Source organism: Saccopteryx leptura, chromosome 5 (genome assembly GCF_036850995.1).
Source record: "Saccopteryx leptura isolate mSacLep1 chromosome 5, mSacLep1_pri_phased_curated, whole genome shotgun sequence".
Lineage (NCBI taxonomy): Eukaryota > Metazoa > Chordata > Mammalia > Chiroptera > Emballonuridae > Saccopteryx > Saccopteryx leptura.
In genome coordinates this window covers 58,981,652-58,994,967 of record NC_089507.1, presented here as the reverse complement: position 1 = coordinate 58,994,967, position 13,316 = coordinate 58,981,652, and the positions used below count along the sequence as shown (strand labels likewise).

Sequence of the window (13,316 nt, the reverse complement as noted above, 5' to 3'; positions counted from 1 at the left end):
TGGTGGCGCAGTGAATAGAGTGTTGGACTGGGATGTGGAGGACCCAGGTTCGAGACCCCGAGGTCGCCAACTTGAGTGTGGGCTCATCTGGTTTAGCAAAGCTCACCAGCTTGGACCCAAGGTCACTGGCTTGAGCAAGGGGTTACTCGGTCTGCTGAAGGCACATATGAGAAAGCAATCAATGAACAACTAAGGTGTCTCAACGAAAAACTGATGATTGATGCTTCTCATCTCTCTTCGTTCCTGTCTGTCTGTCCCTATCTATCCCGCTCTCTGATTCTCTCTCTGTCTCTGTAAAAAGAAAAAGAACTCAAAATATGGGTAAGTGTATAGAAATGCTGCTAAATTTAATTTTTTTTGAATAATGTCTTTCTAAAATATAGAATCTTAAAACAGCTAGAGAAATTACATTTTACCATAGAGGCCATAAATCTCTCCATGATAGAAGACACTTATCTACAAAGTTTTAAACAATAATAAGATTTACAATTAGGTAAAACCAAATTAATATCTAAAATGTATTTTTCTAGGCCTGAGCAGTTGGCTCAGTGGATAGAGTGTCAGCCCAGTGTATGGACATTCCAGGTTTGATCCCCAATCAGGGCAAACATAAGAAGTGACCATCTGCTGTTCTTCCCCTCCTTCTCCCCTTTCTCTGTCTCTGTCTCTCTCCTCCTCTTGTAGCCAGTGGTTTGATTGGTTTGAGTGTCGGCCCTGGGCACTGAGGATAGCTCAGTTGGTCTGAGCATCAGCCTCAGGTGCTGAGGTTAGCTCGGTTGATTCTAGCAACCAGATAGTGGTTGCTGGGTGGATCCCGGTTAGGGTGCATGCAGGAGCCTATCTTTCCTCCTCTCACTTTAAAAAAAAAAGTATTTGTCTAAAAAGGCTAAAAGTTGATTGATGAGAGAGAGAAAAACTTACTAGAGAGTTCCTTTTAGTAAGAAATTAAGAATATGTGGCAGTTATTAAGCTATATCCATATTATATGTATGTTATTTTCTTCTTGCTTTAAAATGAAATATCTCTTGTGTTTGTAAATGTAGCTGGTTGATCCCAACATATGGGATGTGTGTGAGGTGTCTGTAATTTCAGGTTTTTTAAGTTTTAGATAAAAGCCATTTCTGGTTTATTTGTGACAAATACCTTCCCCCATTATTTTGTTTGCTTTCTTATTCTCTTAATATGTCCTTGATGAACAGAAAAAAGTAACATACTTAAACTTGTTGCTAGTTTGTATTATGATACTGCTTTTTTGTCCTCTTTAAGAATTTTTCCCTACCTCAAGCTCATGAATATATTTTCCTCTTATTATCTAAAAACCCCATTTTTTTACTTGCAACATTTGAAGCTATAATCTTTCTGACATTGAAGTCTGTGTAATACAGAAGTCAATTTTTATAACTTTTCCATATATAAATTAGATTGATCTTGAGCTATTTATTTAAAAGTGTCCTTTCATTACTGGTTTTAGTGCCATTTTTGTCATATATTGGTAACATGTATGATATATGGGTCTGTTTCCGTATTCTCTTATACTAGTCCTTATGACAGTATAACAGTATTTTGCATAGTAACTATATATAAAACATCTTAAGATCCCATAAATAACATCTTCCTCCTTGATTTGATTCTAGTCTTGGCTAATTTGGGCCCCATGTTTCTTTTACATTGATTTTTTATTAAAATTGTTAAATCAGAGTTTTAAATTTCTCCTCTCCCAAAAGTGTGAGGATTTTGATTGGGAATATGTTGAATTTGTAGGTTACTTTGGAAAGAATTGGCATGTTTACCATACTGGGCCTTCTAATCTAACAGTCTAGAATATTCTTTCATTTATTGTGCCTTCCTTTTTTTTTTTTTTAACTTTTTATTTATTCATTTTAGAGACGAGAGGGAGAGACTGAGAGAGAGAGGAGAGACAGAGAGAGCTGTGCCTTCTTTAATTTCTCTCATATTGAGTTTTAGGTTTCTGTGCCGTGATATTGTGTATTTTTATTACATTTATTCTAGGTATTGACTTTTTGCATGTTCTTACAGTATTTTAAAAAATAAATCTTAATGGTTATTATTGATTTATGGAATACAGTTGAGTTTTGTGTATTTATAAATATTCAGCCACCTTGCTACTTGCTAAATGCCTTTGGTAAGTACATATTCAGCAGTTTGCTAAACTCTTTGTAATGAAAATGTATTTTTATTTCAATTTACACAATAGTATCATTTGCAAATAATGAAACTTATTATTTACTCTCTAATTTTTATATATATCTTTTATTTTTCTTGCCTTGGGGCACTGCTACTCCCACCAGTAAAATGCTAATGAAAGTGGTAATAGTAGGCATCCATGACAAATTTAATAATTCATTAACTTTTAATAATTTATGGTTAAGTATGTTCACTAGTTTTTATATATATAACTCATCAGTTTATAGAAGTTTTTTTCTATTTCTAGTTTCTTAAGAGTGTTTCTTTATTATTTATTTTTAAAATTTTGTATTTTTCCAAAGTTAGAAGCAGAGAAGCAATCAGACAGACTTCCACATGCATCTGACTGGGATCCACCTGGCATGCCCACCAAGGGGCGATGCTCTGCTCATCTGGAGTGTTGCTCCATTGCCGCTGGAACCATTCTAGCACCTGAGGTGGCCATCCTCAGCCTGGGCCAACTTTGCTCCAGTGGAGCCTTGGCTGTGGGAGAGGAAGAGAGAGTTAGATGAAGGAGAGGGGGAAGGGTGGAGAAGCAGATGGATGCTTCTCTTACGTGCCCTGACCAGGAATAGAACCCAGGACTTCGACACGCCAGGCTGATGCTGTACTGCTGAGCCAACCAGCCAGGGCCCAGAGTATTTTATTTTTTAATATGAATAATTACTGAATTTTATCAAATGCCTTTTCTCTATTGAGTATATAATTTTGTCCTTTGCTTTTTTTAAAAAATGGTTTTGAGTTTCTTTTTTGGTCTTTGTTCTTTATTTTGTTAATTTGGCAAATGCATTGATTTTCATGTAATACCACTGTGTACTCTTGGAATAAACCCAAGTAGTTTTTTAATTTGTTTTTTTGTTTTAGCATGTGTGTGGGAGAGAGAGAGAGGCAGAGAAAGAGACAGGAAGGAGAGAGATGAGAAGCATCAACTTGATAACTCTTTGTTGCGACACTTTAGTTGTTCATTGATTGCTTCTCATATGTGCCTAGACCTGGGGAGCTCCAGCTGAGTCATCAATAGTTTATAGTTTTCAGTGCACAGGTCTTCCTTAATCCTTTTTTTGTGTGTGTGACAGAGAGAGAGGGACAGATAGGGACAGACAGACAAGAAGGGAGAGAGATGAGAAGCATCATTCTTTATTGCGGCACCTTAGTTGCTCATTGATTGCTTTCTCATATGTGCCTTGACCCTGGGCCTTCAGCAGACCAAGTAACTCCTTGCTCAAGCCAGTGACCTTGGGCTTAAGCTGGTGAGCCTTGCTCAAACCAGATGAACCCACACTCAAGCTGGTGACCTCGGGATTTTGAACCTGGACCTTCTGTGTCCCAGTCTGATGCTCTATCCACTGCACCACCACCTACTCAGGCTCCCCTTGATTTCTGAAGGATAATTTTTTGAATACAGAATTTGTGATTGATGCCTACCATGTTTCCTTATTTTTCGCTGATGTTTTTGAGTCTTTGTCTTTAGTTTTTAGCAGTTTAATTATAATGTATCATGATGTGGATTAGTTTGGGTTTATTCTACTTGAAGTTTGCATACCTTCTTGAATTTGTAGGTATTTGCCATTTACTAACTTTGGGAATTTTTAGTCATTATCTCTTAAGAATACTGTTTAAATCTACGTCCTTTCTCCTCTTCTTCAGGACTCTGATGAAATGAATGTTAAAGCTTTTGTGATAGTCTCGCAGGACCCTCAAGCTCTGTTCAGTTTTATTTTCAGTTTACTTTCTTTTCATTCACACTGAATAAATTCTGTTGGTTCTTAAATTCAATCATTTTATCTTTTTAAATCTTTATTATTGTGCCCTTCCTGTGAGTTTTGTTATTTTGTTTACTGTATTTTTTCAGTTCCATGATTTCAATCTGTTTCTTTTTATTTTTATTTATTCATTTGTTTCTCACTTTGAAATACCTTTTAAGTTTTAGGTGAATAGAAGTAAAGCAAGACACATTTAGATATATCAGACCTTAGAAGGGTTGTGAATCAGAGACATAGCATATGGGGTGCATCCTTTTTTGTACTGAGCACTGATGTAGCCTCCATCCTTGGCCACAAAGAGAACACCTGTGCTCATCCAGGTGGCTGCTCTGGCCGCCCATGATGTAATCATCTGAAAACAGTCTGGTTTTAGTGAGTGAGGCTGATGTCTCAGATGTCCAGGCTTAGACCCAAAGCACAATTTATTTATAAATATCATTTAAAATTTTCATCATTATGGGGACCTGACCTGATATCCAGGATCAAGGTGTTCACAGGTTTGGTTTTCTCTAGGAAGTTCAGGGAAGGAAGAATTTGTTTCAAGCTTCTCGGGGATACCCCAAATTTTTGGCATTGGTTGGTTCAGGCTATATTTCCCCAATCTCTGCCCCTGTCATCACATGGCTTCTGAGTGCCCCATTTTCTCTTTTTAAAAAAATATAACTTACCCTTCTTTGCTGGTTTTTTTTCCACTTGTTTCAAGAGTTTTTTGTAATTTTCTGAAGCAGCCCTATAGTGGAAGTTCTAAAATCTCTTCCAGATAATTTGAACATCTGGATTATCTCTGTTAGTGTTTGTGGGAGTCTTTTCTTATGTAAGTTATGATTTTTCTGGTCTTTGGTATGACCAGTGATTTTCACTTGTACCCTGGGTATTTGTACTGTTATGTTAGGAGACTCTTGATCCTTTTTAAGTCTCAGTTTTAGCATGCTTAGTTTATTTTTAGCCTGTCAGTTCTGTATGCCCTTTTAGGCTCAGGAAACAGCGCTACTGTGGGCAAACCATGCCCAGTGTTACTGACCACTCTAAGGTATGGGATAAGTTGGCTCTCTTGGGGATCTGCTGGAATGGTTGCCATTGGGAACATTGAATCATCCACATTGCCGAAGAAAAAAAGGAACAGAAAAGAACTGCAAACACAGCCAAAGAAGTTAACAAAATGGCAATAAGTACATACGTAACAATAGTTATATTAAAGGATAAGAAACTACTATTGACAATTATATAACAACAAACTGGACAACCTAGAAGAAACAGATGAATTTCCAGAAATGTACAGCCTATCAAGACTGGGTTATGATGAATTAGAAACTCTGAACGAATTAATTACTAGTAATTAAAAAAAACTCCCAACAGGTAAAACCCAGTACCAGATGGTGTCACCGTTGAATTCTACCAAATAGTCAAAGGACACTTATTACTGATCTTTCTCAAACTCTTCCAAATAACGGAAGAAGAGGGAACTCTTCTAAACTTATTTTATGATATTAGCATTCCCCTAATAGGAAAATCAGACAAAGATACCATAAGAAGAGAAAATTACAGACCAATATCCTTGATGAACAGGGATGTAAAAGTCCTCAACTGAATATTGGCAAATGGAATTCAACAATATATTAAAAGGACCTTATATCATTATCAAGTAGGATTTATCTCAAGGATGTGAAGATGGTTCACCATACACATTAGGTAGATGAAGGACAAAAATGAAATGGTCTTCTCAATAGATGCAGAAAAGCATTTGACAAAATTCACCATGTATTTTATGATAAAAATTCTTAACAGAGCAGCTATAGAGGGAATATACCTCAGTGTAATCAAGGCCACAAATGAAAAGCCCACAGCTAATACACACCATGGTGAAAATCTGAACGCATTTCATCGTAAGAGCAGCAACAAGACAAAGATACCCAGCCTCACCACTTCTATGCAATATAGTACTGGAAGTCTGAGCCAGACCAGTATGGCAAGAAAAAGAAATAAAAGTCATCCAGATTGGAAAGAAAGAAGCAAAAACTGTTGCTATTTTCAGATGACATAGTATTATATCTAGAAAACTCAAAAGACTGTGCAAAAACATTCTTTAGAATAAATGAATTCAATAAAGTTGAAAGATACAAATAAATATGCAAAAATCTGTTTCATTTTTGTACACCAATAATTGTTAGAGAAATAAAGAAAATCCCATTTACTGTTGCATCAAAAAGAAAATACCAAGGAATAAATTTAACCAAGGAAGTGAAAGACCTGTATATTGAAAACTACAAGACATTATTGCAAGAAATTGAAGAACACACAAGTAAGTAGAAATATATTTTTATGCTTGGATTGGAAGACTCTGTATAGTTAAAATGTCTGTTTTACCCAAAGCAATCTACAGATTTAATACAAACCCTATCAGAGTTACAAGGCAATTTTTTGAAGAACTTGAGCAAATAATTATATTATTTGTATGGAACCACAAAAACAAACAAACAAAAACTAAATAGCAGAAGCAGTCTTGAGAAAGAACAAACCTGGAGGTATCATGACTCCCACCCAGATTTTAAATTTTAATATGAAACTGTAGTAATTAAAACAATGGTATTTGCATAAAAACAGACACATAGAGCAATGGAACAGAATAGAGAGCCCAGAAATCAATTCACACATATGTGGTCAATAAATTTACAACAAAGGAGCCAATAATAAGCAATTGGAAAGGACAGTTTCTTCAATACACAGTGTTGGGAAAGCTGTACACCCATATATTGATATAAAAGAATGAAACTTGATCAATTAATTCTAAATGGATTAAAGATGAACATAAGATCTGAAATCATGAAACTAGAAGAAAATTTAAGTGGTAAGCTCCTTGACAGGTCTTACTGAAGATTTTTTGATTCTGACACCAAAACCAAAAAATTTCAATAAGTACTACATCATACTAAAAAGCTTCTGCACAGAAAAGGAAACTGTCAAGAAAATGAAAGGTAGCCTACTGAATAGGAAAAAATATTTGCAAATCATATCTGATAAGGGACTAATATCCAAAAGTATATTAAAAACTCATACAATAGCAAGAAAACAGTTTGATTAAAGAATGGCAGAAATTCTGAACATTTTCCCAAAGAAGACATTTATGTGGTTGAACATAAAAAGATGCTCAATACTATTAATTATCAGGATAATGCAAATCAAAACCATAATGAGATATCACCTTACACATGTTAGTTAGAATGGCTGTTATAAAAAAAAAAGTAACAGGTGCTGTGAGGATTTGCAGAAAAGGGAACCCTTGTGCATTCTTGTGGGACTATATATTAGTGCAGCCTCTGTGGAAAAATCGGTGGAGGGTCCTCAAAAAAAAGTAAAAGAACTACCATATATTGCAGCAATTTTACTTCTGAGTATTTATCCAATGAAAATGAAAACAGTAACTTGGAAACATATCTGTACTTTTCTGTTCATTGGAGCATTTACAACAGTCAAGGTCTGGAAACAACCTAAGTGTCTATCAGCGGATGATTAAATAAACTATGATATATATAATATATAAATTTTGTCATATACATGTACACACAATGGAACATTAGTCATAAAATATTCAATCTTGGCCCTGGCTGCTTGCTCACTGGATAGAGCATTGGCCTGGTGTATGGACATCTGTGTTCTATACCTGGTCAGGGCACAGAAAAGTAACCATCTGCTTCTCTTCCCCTCCCTTTCTCCCTTTTATCTTTCTTCCCCTCCCTCAGACAGTGGCTTAGTTGGTTCAAGTGTTGGCCCTGGGCACTGAGGATAGCTTGGTTGTTCTGAGCATCACCCTTATGTGCTGAGAATAGCTCAAATTAATTTGAGCATCAGCTCCAGATGGGGTTGCTGGGTGCATCCTGGTCAGGGTGCCTGTGGGAGTTTGTCTTACTATCTCTCCTCCTCTCACTTAAAAAAAATCTGTCTTGTGATTTGCAACAACATGGATCCTTGAGGACCTTATACTGGGTGTAATACTAAGAAAGAAAGATAAATACCATATGATCTCTTTTTTGGAATCTAAAAAGGAAAACAGAAATTAAGCTCTTGGATACAGGAAACAGGTTGGTGGTTGCTAGATGTGGGGAGGGGGGGTGAGGGTGGAAGAAATGAGTGAAAGGGACAGAAGGTAAAAAGAAAAAAGATATGGTGTATTATTGATCAACAGCAATAGCATAAAGAAAGAGTGGGGAATAGATCAGATATTCAATTAAAATAAATTTTAATGGAAATCAAAATATATAGTATTTAGAATTAAACAACTGGGCAGTATAAAGGAAAATTATATGGATACAAGATGAGAATTGGAAAGAAAATACATACCATGGAACTCCTCTTTTTTTTTTATTTAGAAACAAATACAATATTTGAGTGATTTAAAAAATTTGAGACAGTGGAGAAAGTTTGAATACTGCCTAGAGATTTGATGATATTTAGAAATCACTTAATTTTTTTAGATGTGATAATGCCATCAGTATCTTTTAAAGATGCATAGTGAAACATTTATGGAAGACATGAAATATCTGGGATCAGCTTCAAATAATCCAGGTGTAGGGGATAGGGAATGTGGAATAGGTTCAAGTATAGATAAGTCAAGATTGTTCGGTCCTGGGTTGTTGGCTCAGCGCTAGAGAGCCAGCCCAGTGTGTGGATATTCCAGGTTCGATTCCCAGCCAGGGCACAGAGGAGAAGTGACCATCTGCTTCTCCACCCTTCCTAAGGCTTCATTGGAGCAAGTTGGCCCCGGGTGCTGAGGATGGCTCCATGGCCTCTTGCCTCGGGTGCTAAAAAAATGGCTCCAGTTGCAACGGAGCAAAGGCCCCAGATGGACAGAGCATTGCCCCCGGTGGGCTTGCCGGGTGGATCCCGGTCAGGGTTCTTGTGGGAGTCTGTCTCTGTCTCCCTTCTTCTCACTAAGAAAAAAAGAAAAAAGAAAAAAAGAAAGAAAGAAAGATATTGCCCAAAGGTTTATGATTATTGAAGCTAGTAGGTAGGTAATGGATATTAGAGATTTAGTGGATGATGCTCTCTACACCTTTGTATATGTTAGAAATTTTCCACACTAAAAAATGGAATATACAAACAACAACGACCTCCTAATACAAACAAATTAATTTTAAGTATATGTCACCCTTTGTTATAAAAAATATGTTAAAATTCTGTTAAGACTAGAATTTCCTTTGACTACAATCTTTAATTCCAGTTTTATCCATGTAAATAAACATACTTCTAGGTTGGGTGTGTATCCTGTAGGCATTTTTGTGACATTTACATGTAAAAATTATACCAGTAAAAATTTGATGGTATTACTTTCTAAGTATGTTTTTAAAACTTTTCCTGATAAATTAGATCATATTTTATCATTATATATATATATACATATTTTTTACTCATTTTTATAAATCTTTTCACTTTAGCATACGTGTAACTATTCTTTTTCTTTTAAACTCTAGCGTAGACTTTTATAAAATGAGTCTTTACCATTGTTTTTGCTATTATAAACAGTGGTGTAATGAAGATATAGTTGAATACTGCTTTAAGCAGTTAGGGCTGATCCCAGGAAATAGAATGTTTGATCACAGGGACATGGATGTTTTACATTTTAAAAGATGATTCATTTTTCCTCCCAAATAGCTGTACCAGTTTATATTTCTACCAGCTGTACAAATAAATATGTGTTGCTTGTAACCACCCATGGATATTAGTAAAATTAAATTTTTTTTTGTTATCCTGGTTAAAAAGATGCTATCTCATTTGTAATGGTTTCTGGTTATTGGTGAGATAGAATGTCTTTGCCTATGTTTTTGGTTCTTTGGATATTGTTGTTGAATACTGTGCACTTTACTTATAGTGATTTATTAGTTAAAGTGTATTATTTTAAGGTTTGGGAAGCACCAAAATGTTGATATCACCTTATTTGTTTTGAGAATTTTCTTGATTTCTGAAATTTTAACCATCTGCTGAAAGGATCTTAACAGGTAGAAAATTTCATGTTTACCCTTCAGTGTATTTATATATATTGGTCTTTCTGTTTTTGAGGTAGTTGCCATGATTTTGACATACCACTCCTAGCAAGCATGATTATTTTTCACAATTCCATGTTGAACCAGCTAAATGGTTTGTTTGTCATCTTATAATAACCTGCATTCTTTCCCTGGCAAGATTTGGAATATACAAAGCAAAGTTCATTCCATTTTTTGAAGAGTATAGATGCTAAAACAGGCATCTTTTTAGGTAGGTAGGCTTTTGACACGAGAATGGTTAGTAAAGTGACACTTCCTTTTTAATTGATTTTAATTTATTGTGTTTACATAGATTCAAGTGTCCCACTGAATACATCCCTTCCACCCCAGTGTTCCCCTCAACATCTCCCTTGCCTCCCCCCCCCTTTCTCTCCAGGATTTGCTTTTCTGCTTTCTATAATGCTGTGTTATGTATATATAATTTCACCGGTGTCTTTCCCTTCTCTGATACCATCCTCTCATCCCCTTTCTCTCTGTCCGCTTTCCCTCTGGTCCCTTTGATCCTGCTCTGCCTATATTCCGTTCCTCAGTTCACATTGTTCATTGGATTCCTCAAATGAGTGAGGTCATATAATATTTTTCTTTCCCTGCCTGGCTTATTTTACTTAGCATAGTAGTTTCCAGGTTTATCCATGTTGTTGCAAAAGGTAAGATTTCTTTCTTTTTCATGGTCCCATAGTATTCCATTGTGTATATGTACCACAGCTTTTTTTTTTTTTTTTGTATTTTTCTGAAGCTGGAAACGGGGAGAGACAGTCAGACTCCCGCATGCGCCCGACCGGGATCCACCCGGCACGCCCACCAGGGGCGACGCTCTGCCCACCAGGGGGCGATGCTCTGCCCTTCCGGGGCGTCGCTCTGCAGCGACCAGAGCCACTCTAGCACCTGGGGCAGAGGCCAAGGAGCCATCCCCAGCACCCGGGCCATCTTTGCTCCAATGGAGCCTTGGCTGCGGGAGGGGAAGAGAGAGACAGAGAGGAAGGGGGGGGTGGAGAAGCAAATGGGCGCTTCTCCTATGTGCCCTGGCCGGGAATCGAACCCAGGTCCCCCACTCGCCAGGCCGACGCTCTACCGCTGAGCCAACTGGCCAGGGCCTACCACAGCTTTTTAATCCACTTGTCCACTGATGAACACTTGGGCTGTTTTCAGATCTTCGCTATTATAAACAATGCTTCCATAAACATGGGGGTGCATTTCTTCTTTTGAATCAGTGATGTGGTGTTCTTAGGATATATTCTTAAAAGTGGGATGGTGGCCCTGGCCGGTTGGCTCAGTGGTAGAGCGTCGGCCTGGCGTGCGGGGGACCCGGGCTCGATTCCCGGCAAGGGCACATAGGAGAGGCGCCCATTTGCTTCTCCACCCCCCCTCCTTCCTCTGTCTCTCTCTTCCCCTCCCGCAGCCAAGGCTCCATTGGAGCAAAGATGGCCCGGGCGCTGGGGATGGCTCCTTGGCCTCTGCCCCAGGCGCTAGAGTGGCTCTGGTCGCGGCAGAGCGACGCCCCAGGGGGGCAGAGCATCCCCCCCCTGGTGGGCAGAGCGTCGCCCCTGGTGGGCATCCCGGGTGGATCTCGGTCGGGCGCATGTGGGAGTCTGTCTGACTGTCTCTCCCGGTTTCCAGCTTCAGAAAAAAAAAAAAAAAAAAAGTGGGATGGCTGGGTCAAAAGGTAGTTCCATTTTTAATTTTTTGAAGGATCTCCATACTGTTTTCCACAATGGCTGCACCAGTCTGCATTCCCTTCAGCAGTGCAGGAAAGTTCTTTTCTCCACATCCTCGTCAGCACTTACTATATGTTGTTTTGTTAATGAGCGCAATTCTGACTGATGTGAAGTGATATTTCATTGTGGTTTTTTTTTTTTTTTCCTTTTCTTTCTGAAGCTGGAAACGGGGAGAGACAGTCAGACAGACTCCCACATGCGCCCAACCGGGATCCACCCAGCACGCCCACCAGGGGCTACGCTCTGCCCACTAGGGGGCGATGCTCTGCGGAGACCAGAGCCACTCTAGCGCCTGGGGCAGAGGCCAAGGAGCCATCCCCAGCGCCCAGGCCATCTTTGCTCCAATGGAGCCTTGGCTGCGGGAGGGGAAGAGAGAGACAGAGAGGAAGGCGTGGGGGGGGGTGGAGAAGCAAATGGGCGCCTCTCCTATGTGCCCTGGCCGGGAATCGAACCCGGGTTCCCCGCACGCCAGGCCGACGCTCTACCACTGAGCCAACCGGCCAGGGCCTCATTGTGGTTTTAATTTGCATTTCTCTAGTGATTAGTGATGTTGAACATTTTTTCATCTGCTTATTGGCCATCAATATGTCCTCTTTGGAGAAGTGTCTATTCATGCCTTTTGCCCATTTTTTGATTGGATTGTTCATCTTCCTGGAGTTGAGTTTTACAAGTTCTTTATAAATTTTGGTTATTAACTCCTTATCAGACATATTGTCGAATATGTTTTCCCATTGTGTGGTTTGTCTTTTTCATTTGTTCATATTGTCTTTAGCTGTGCAAAAGCTTTTAGTTTGATATAGTCCCATTGGTTCATTCTGTCCTTTATTTCACTTGCCTGTGGAGATAAATCAGCAAATATCAATATATTGCTGCGAGAGATGTCGGAGAGCTTACTGCCTATGTTTTCTTCTAAGATGTTTATGGTTTCCTGACTGATATTTAAGTCTTTTATTCATTTTGAGTTTATTTTTGTGAATAGTGTAAGTTGGTGGTCTAGTTTCATTTTTTTGCAGATAGCTGTCCAATTTTCCCAACACCATTTATTATTTATTTAATTATTTTATTTTTTTGATGGCAGAGACAAGGAGAGTCAGAGAGAGGGAGAGATAGAGACAGACAGGAAGGGAGAGAGATGAGAAACATCAGTTCTTTGTTGCAGTTCCTTAGTTGTTCATTGATTGATTTCTGATATGTGCCTTGACCGTGGGGTTACAGCAGACCAAGTAACCCTTTGCTTGAGCCAGCGACCTTGGGTCCAAGCTGGTGAGCCTTGCTCAAACCAGATGAGCCTGCACTCAAGCTGGCAACCTCGGCGTCTCGAACCTGGGTCCTCCACATCCCAGTTCGATGCTCTGTCCACTTTACCACCACCTGGTCAGGCTTCCCAACACCATTTATTAACGAGGCTGTCTTTACTCCATTGTATGTTCTTACCTCCTTTGTCAAATATCAATTGTCCATAAAGGTGTGGGTTTATTTCTGCATTCTCTGTTCTGTTCCATTGATCTATATGCCTGTTCATGTGCCTGTTTTGAGTACAGTGGCCTTGTAGTATAACTTGGCATCAGGAATTGTGATAACACCCACTTTATTATTCT

The 13,316-nt window shown here is 38.6% G+C and overlaps 1 protein-coding gene across 3 annotated transcripts in view; it reads left to right on the top strand.

The window, feature by feature from the left end:
* The window catches only part of CNOT6L (CCR4-NOT transcription complex subunit 6 like), a 128,297-nt gene that overhangs the window by 65,656 nt on the left and 49,325 nt on the right, over window positions 1-13,316 (top strand). The gene's annotated exons all lie outside the window — the stretch shown is intronic.